Below are 7,336 nucleotides of genomic sequence, written 5' to 3'. Positions count from 1 at the left end.
GTAGTTACTAGCTGACTACAATTGGGTCCGCAGCCCCATAATAGTTAATGGCTCCGTATCTGTACATGTACAGATACGATTTCAGGCAATTTGACCTTCCGAAATCATATCTGTGCATCAGAAGGTCAAATTGTGGTGTGAATGCAGCCTAAGCATTACATCTGGCACAGTGGTCTCAGGGCAGGCAACACGATGATGTCACTTCATAATGCCACATGCAACAGACTGTTCACAGTCTTTGTTGTAAGCAGCACAGAAGAAGTGGATTCGCTGAACCTGTGTGGATGATGGCGTGGGCCGTACCAGGGAGCGGAGTCTAAGGTGCCGCTGGTATTCACCAGAGCCCTCCTCAAAGCGGGATGGACTTGCTGTGGCAGGTGGCACCCAGGTCGCTACCCCTGGCAATACTCATCCACAAAGGCTGCCAAGGTGACACGTAGCACTGGAAGGATGAAGTAAACTTGTAGTCAGGAAAAGCAGAAGGTCAGGGCAAGTGGCACAGGAGTGTAGTCAGGAATGAAGCAAGGAGGTCAGAACACAGCAAGGCAATACAGAACAGGAACGCTTTCTCTAGGCTAATGAGCACGAAGATCCAGCAAGGGGAACAGAAAGTGCTGACACTTATAGTGTCAGCGAACAGCAGTAACCAATTAAGGGCGTACTGGCCCTTTAAATCGCAGAGAGCTGGTGGGCAAGTACACACACATGCTGGCGACCCGGGACAGCGGAGGAAGCAGGAGGTGAGTAACGGCCCAGCGTTCGCATGCGGGCGCTTCCTGCCATGTGAACCGTGGCACCGCCAGCAGAGGACAGGGCAGGAGAGCGCTCGCAGCCAGTAACCCCCCCCCTTTGGTCTCCCACTCTGTTTAGGTCACAGAAAATTAAGGACCAGGTCACGGTCCAAGATATTCTCCTCCAGCTCCCAGGACCTTTCTTCAGGACCGAACCCCTTCCAGTTCACAAGAAAACACAGTCTCCCTCTAACGGTTTTAGTAGCTAAAATTTCCTTTATCTCAAAGACATCAGAGGAACCGGACACAGGAGTAGGGTGGTGTCTTTTTGGGAAAACTGATTGATGATGTGAGGCTTGAAGAGGGAGACATGGAAAGAGTTCGGAATTCTCCAAGTCTCCAAGGATTTGATTCACTCAACCTGGCCATTGGTCTGGGGATGGTAGGCAGAAGAAAAGTCCAATTTGATTTTAAGACGTGAACAGAGGCCCGCCAGAACTTGGAGACATACTGAACTCCTCAATCAGAGACGATGTGAGTCGGAAGGCCATGTAGGCGAAAGATATGCTGAAGGAAGTGTTTTGCAAGCTGTGGAGCAGAAGACCAGGCAGAGGCACGAAATGAGCCATCTTGGAGAAACAATCAACAACCACCCAGATGACTGTGTTGTTACAGGAAGGTGGTAGATTGGTGATGGAGTCCATAGCAATGTGAGACCATGGATTTTCCAGAATAGGCAAAGGCTGTAAAAGACTCTTGTCGCCGGCACAGGTAGTACAGGAACGGCCAAAATCAGTAACATCGTGTATAAGGTTCGGTCACCAGAAATGCCGGGAGATTAGTTGTATGGACTTCCGTACTCCAGAATGCCCAGCCAGCAAAGAGGAATGTCTCCAGTTCAACACTCTGCGTCTAAGTTGAGAAGACACAAAAGACTTCCCAGGAGGAACATGCTGAAAGTTGGCAGGCGCTGCTGAAATCAAACGCTCAGGTAGTACAATATGCCGTGGAGTGGAGTCCAGTCCTACCATATCAGAGGACCTAGAGAGAGCATTGGCTCTGACATTCTTGTCCGCAGGACAAAATGGAATAAAGAAATTAAACCTGGAAAAGAATAGGGACCGTCTGGCCTGCCGAGGGTTCAGTCGCTGTGCAGACTGGAGATATAAAAGATTCTTGTGATCCGTATAGATGCTGACTGGATAAGGCGAACCTTCCAATAGATGTTGCTACTCTTCCAAAGCAAGCTTAATTGTTAGAAGTTCCCGATCTCCAATAGAATAGCTCCTCTCTGCAGGAGAAAAGGTCTTGAAGAAGAAGCCACAAGTCACTGTTTTACCTTTGAAGGTCTTTTGAGTCAGAATGGCGCCAGCTCCCACAGATGAGGCATCGACCTCTAAAAAGAAAGGTTTCTCAGGATCGGGTCTTGACAAGACTGGCGCCGAGGCAAATGCCGATTTTAATTGGGAGAAGGCTTCTTCAGCCTCAGGAGACTAGGATTTGGGATTACAGTTCTTTTTAGTAAAGCCACAATCGGTGCAACCAAAGAAGAAAATTGTGGAATGAACAGACGATAATAATTGGCAAACCCCAAAAGGCGTTGTATTACCCGTAGGCCAGTAGGTCGAGGCCAGTCCAAAACTGCCGACAGCTTATCAGGGTCCATCTGGAGACCTTGGTTGGAAACAATATAACCAAGAAATGGAAGACTTGACTTCTCGAAAAGGCATTTCTTGAGTTTGGCATATAATTGATTGTCCTGGAGGTGTTGTAGGATCTGTCGCACATATGAACGATTCACCTCTAAATTGGGCAAGAAGATCAGGATGTCATCAAGGTACACAACACCACACGTGTAGAGTAGATCACGGAAGATGTCGTTGACAAATTCTTGGAAGACAGCCAGAGCGTTACAGAGGCCATAAGGCATCACAAGGTACTCAAAGTGCCCATCGCAGGTATTAAAGGCCATTTTCCATTCGTCTCCTTCTTGAATTCAAATGAGGTTTTATGCTCCCCACAGACCCGGCTTGGAGAAGACCTTGGCACCCCGCAGACGATCAAAGAGTTCCAAAATCAAAGGTAGATGGTAGCGATTCATGAACGTGATTTTATTTAGTCCCCGATAGTCAATACTGGGGGGTGGGGGGGGGGGGAGTGACCCGTCCTTCTTTCCCACAAAGAAGAATCCTACTTCGGCAGGAGAGGTGGACTTCTGGATGAAGCCTATTTGTAGGTTTTCTTTGATGTATTGAGCCATAGCTTGCGACTCAGGGACACACAAGGGACAAATTCTTCCCCGGGGAGGCGTAGTCCCAGGCTGAAGGTCGATTGGACAATCATAGGGACGATATGATGGAAGAGGCAGACCCAGCAGGGAAGGAGATTAAGAGATGGTCTTAGGCTGAGTACTCGTCAGACAGTGGTTCTGACAGTAAGGTCCCCAGTGGGTGACCTCACAAGTTTGCCAGTCGAGATGTGAAGCATGACATTGTAGCCACGGAAGACCGAGAAGAAGCTCCAAAGTACAATGAGGAAGCACATAGAACTCGATCTTCTCCTTGTGTAACACACGCACTTGTAAGAGAAGAGGTTCAGTGCGGAATTGCATTGCACAATTAAGGGATTCTCCGTTGACAGAAGAAAAGTACATAGGATTAACGAGCCGAGTCACTTGGAGACTGTGTTTGTGGACCAGGGAGACATTGATACTTTCCAGCGGAACGAGAGTCCAAAAAGGCTACAGCGGAGAACGATGCCCTGGAAGGAGTATATACTTGGACCGCCATAGTCAAACAAGGAAAGGTAGAATTCACACCTAGGAACGCCTCTCCCACATGTACTAGGTGCGAGCATTTCCCCGACGAGTTGGTCGTATAGAACAGTCTTTGAGGAAATGCTTTGGGCTGGCACAATAGAGACAAAAGTTTCCATTGCGTCGGCAGGATCTCTCCTGCTGGGTTAATTGAGCATGATCCACCTGCATAGTCTCTTCGGCAGAGGGCAAAGAGGAAGGTTGAGGTGGACGCTGGAACACGGGTGCCAAACGGGGAAAACGTAGTGTACGAGTAGGTTCACGCTCTTGACGAAGCCCCTCCTGCTTCTCGGCAAAGCGCACATCAATTCGACTGGCCAGCTGAATAAGATCTCTAAGGAAAGACGGGGGATCCCATGCAGCGAAAACATCCTCGTCCCTTTTTAAAAGTGGCACACAGGGCTTCATCATTCCAGGCAAATTCGGAGGTTAGGATGCCGGATTGAACAGCGTAATAACAAGCAGAAGAGTCCTCTTAGGGTAGGTTCAGTAGTGCAGTTTCGACTGAGGAGTCCTGTGTAGGTTCTTCAAAGACACAGTGGAATTCAGAGAGGAAGGCCTGCAGATTGAAGGACACCAGATCATTTCTGTCCCAGAGAGGAGTAGCCCAGGCCAGGGCTTTTCCAGAAAGAAGACTGACCACAAAAGCCACTGTAGCATGCTCCATTGGGAACTGATCAGCCATAAGTTCCAAATGCATTGAACACTGGGTCACAAACCCTCTACACAACTTCGGGTCTCCTTCATATTTCGTTGGCAGACAGTCGTATCTTGGAACCTGTGAAAACCACGGAAGCTGCAGACACTGGAGGAGCCACTGGAACTGGTTGTGGCTGTTGTGCGGTGAGGAGCTGCTGCATCATTGCGGATAACTGTGCTTGTTGCTCTATCTGCATAGACTGTTGTGCCACAATAGCAGACAGATCAGCAACATTCGGCAGAGGCACCTTGGTGGGATCCATGGCTGGATCTTACCGTATGCAGCACTGATGAAGAAGTGGATCCGCTGAACCTGTGTGGATGATGTCGTGGGCTGTACCAGGGAGCGCAGCCTAAGGTGTCCCTGGTATTCACCAGAGCCCACCACAAAACGGGATGGACTTGCTGTGGCAGGTGGCCACTAATCGTCCACACAGGCTGCCGAGGTGACACGTGGCACTGGAAGGATGAAGCAAACTCGTAGTCAGGAAAAGCAGGTCAGGGCAGGCGGCACAGGAGCGTCGTCAGGAATGAAGCAAGGAGGTCAGGACACAGCAAGGCAATACAGAACAGGGACGCTTTCTCTTGGCTAATAAGCACAAAGATCCAGCAAGGGGAACAGGAAGTGCTGACACTTATAGTGTCAGCGAGCAGCAGTAACCAATTAAGGGTGTACTGGCTCTTTAAATCGCAGAGAGCCGGCGTGCGTATGCGCACTAGAGGGCGGGTACATGCACGTCGGCGACCTTGGACAGTGGAGGAAGCAGGAGGTGAGTAATGGCCCGATGTCTGTCCGGAGCGCTAGTTGTAACACCAGTGTTTCATAAGTCTTATTCCTAAAGTGGCTAGTGGCCAACTAAAGTGAACAGCAGGGCAGGGATCAAATGGTTTCCAGCTCTGCTATAGGATTTAAGTTAAATGTGGCACTGATTATCAATGCTCCTGCAAGTTTCATGTCAATTAAAACAAAAAGTATCCTGTTCCTTAGCAGTGGTGACAACACTTTGACAGTCTATACATAGAAACATAGAATGTGTCGGCAGATAAGAACCATTTGGCCCATCTAATCTGCCCAATAATCTTAATCCTATCAATAGTCCCTGGCCCTATCTTATATGAAGATTTGTCCAGGTGTATAGCTCCTGCCGCTCTAGCTCTGCTCGGTTAAAGGGTGTCGGGATGTTGAAGTGTATCGGACTACTTCAGTAATAAATTGCACAGCAAGATATTCAGATGTGTGATCCGTTTTTTCTCCTTTACATTTATCTTCTCATATCAACTTCATTTCTACGTGCAGCACCACCTTGGACTTTTCTGCATATTACATCCCACTCCCGACAGCTAGTCATACTGTGTCAAGCCTTTCCATTCACTGACCGCAAGCGATGCAGAGTTGTTTTCTTCTCCTGTTTGCATATTATATGAAGGATAGCCTTATGCTTATCCCATGCATGTTTAAACTCCTTCACTGTATTTGCAGCATCTCTGCAGGAAGGCTATTCCATGCATCCACTACTCTCTCAGTAAAGTAATACTTCCTGATATTACTTTTAACCTTTGCCCCTCTAATTTAAAACTACGTCCTCTGTCCAGAGTAGGAGAAAATTCTGATAGCAGACATATGCTGCTCTGGACAGTTCCTAAAATGGACAGAGATGTCAACAGAGAACACTGTGCTTGTGATGTCAGCAGAGAACTGTGCGTTACAAAAAGAAAATAATTTCCTCTGTAGTATTCAGCAGCTAAAAAGTACTGAAAGGATTAAGATTTTTTTTTTATAGAAGTAATTTACAAATCTGTTTAACTTTCTGGCACCAGTTGATTTAAAAAAAAAAGAAAAGTTTTACACCAGAGTACCCCTTTAACCCCTTAACGACACAGGTCGTAAATGTACGTCCTGGTGATGTGGTACTTAACGCACCAGGACATACATTTACGTCCTGAGCATAACCGCGGGCATCGGAGCGATGCCAGCATCATGCGCGGCAGGTCCCGGCTGTTGATCGCACGGATGTCCGCCATTAACCCCTCAGATGCCGTGATCAATACAGATCATGGCATCTGCAGCATCGCGGTCACTTAACAGGATGATCGGATCGCCCGCAGCGCTGCCGCGGCGATCCGATCATCCTGCACGGCAGACGGAGGTCCCCTCTCCTGGCTCCGCTGCCTTCCGGGAGTCTTCTGCTCTGACCTGCTTTCCCGCAGACCAGAGCAGAAGATGACCGATAACCCTGATCAGTGCTATGTTCTATACATAGCACTGAACAGGATTAGCAATCGAATGATTGCTATAAATAGTCCCCTATGGGGACTATAAGAGTGTAACAATAAAAGTTAAAAAAAGTTAAAAAAAATAAAGTAAAAAAAATTTGAAAAACCCCCTCCCCCAATAAAAACGTAAATTGTCCCATTTTCCCCCAAAAAAGTATAAAAAAAATTATTTTATATACATATTTGGTATCGCCGCGTGCGTAAATATCCGAACTATTAAAATAAAATGTAAACGATTCCGTACGGTGAACAGCGTGAACGGAAGAAAAAAAAAGTCCAAAATAGCTGTTTTTATATAACATTTTATTCCAAAAAAATGTATAAAAATTTTTATAAAAGTTTTGTATAAGCAAATATGGTATTAATAAAAAGTACAGATCACTGCGCAAAAAGTGAGCCCTCATACCGCCGCTTATACGGAAAAATTATAAAAAAAAGTTATAGGTCTTCAAAATAGGGGGATTTTAAACGTACTAATTTGGTTAAAAAGTTTGCGATTTCTATTAAGCGCAACAGTAATAGAAAAGTGTATAATCATGGGTATCATTTTAATCGTATTGACCCAGAGAATAAAAAACACACGTCATTTTTACCATAAATTGTACGGCGTGAATACAAAACCTTCCAAAATTTGCAAAATTGCGGTTTTCTTTTTAATTTCCCCACACAAATAGTATTTTTTTGTTGCGCCATAAATTTTTTGGTAAAGTGAGTGATGGCATTACAAAGAACAACTGGTCGCGCAAAAACAAAAGCCCTCATGCTAGTCTGTGGATGAAAATAACATTTCATACAGCTCCAAAGCTCTCACCTTTAT

The sequence above is a fragment of the Hyla sarda genome, chromosome 2 (genome assembly GCF_029499605.1).
Source record: "Hyla sarda isolate aHylSar1 chromosome 2, aHylSar1.hap1, whole genome shotgun sequence".
In the NCBI taxonomy this organism is placed as follows: Eukaryota; Metazoa; Chordata; class Amphibia; order Anura; family Hylidae; genus Hyla; species Hyla sarda.
Note: the sequence above shows the minus strand (reverse complement) of the source record.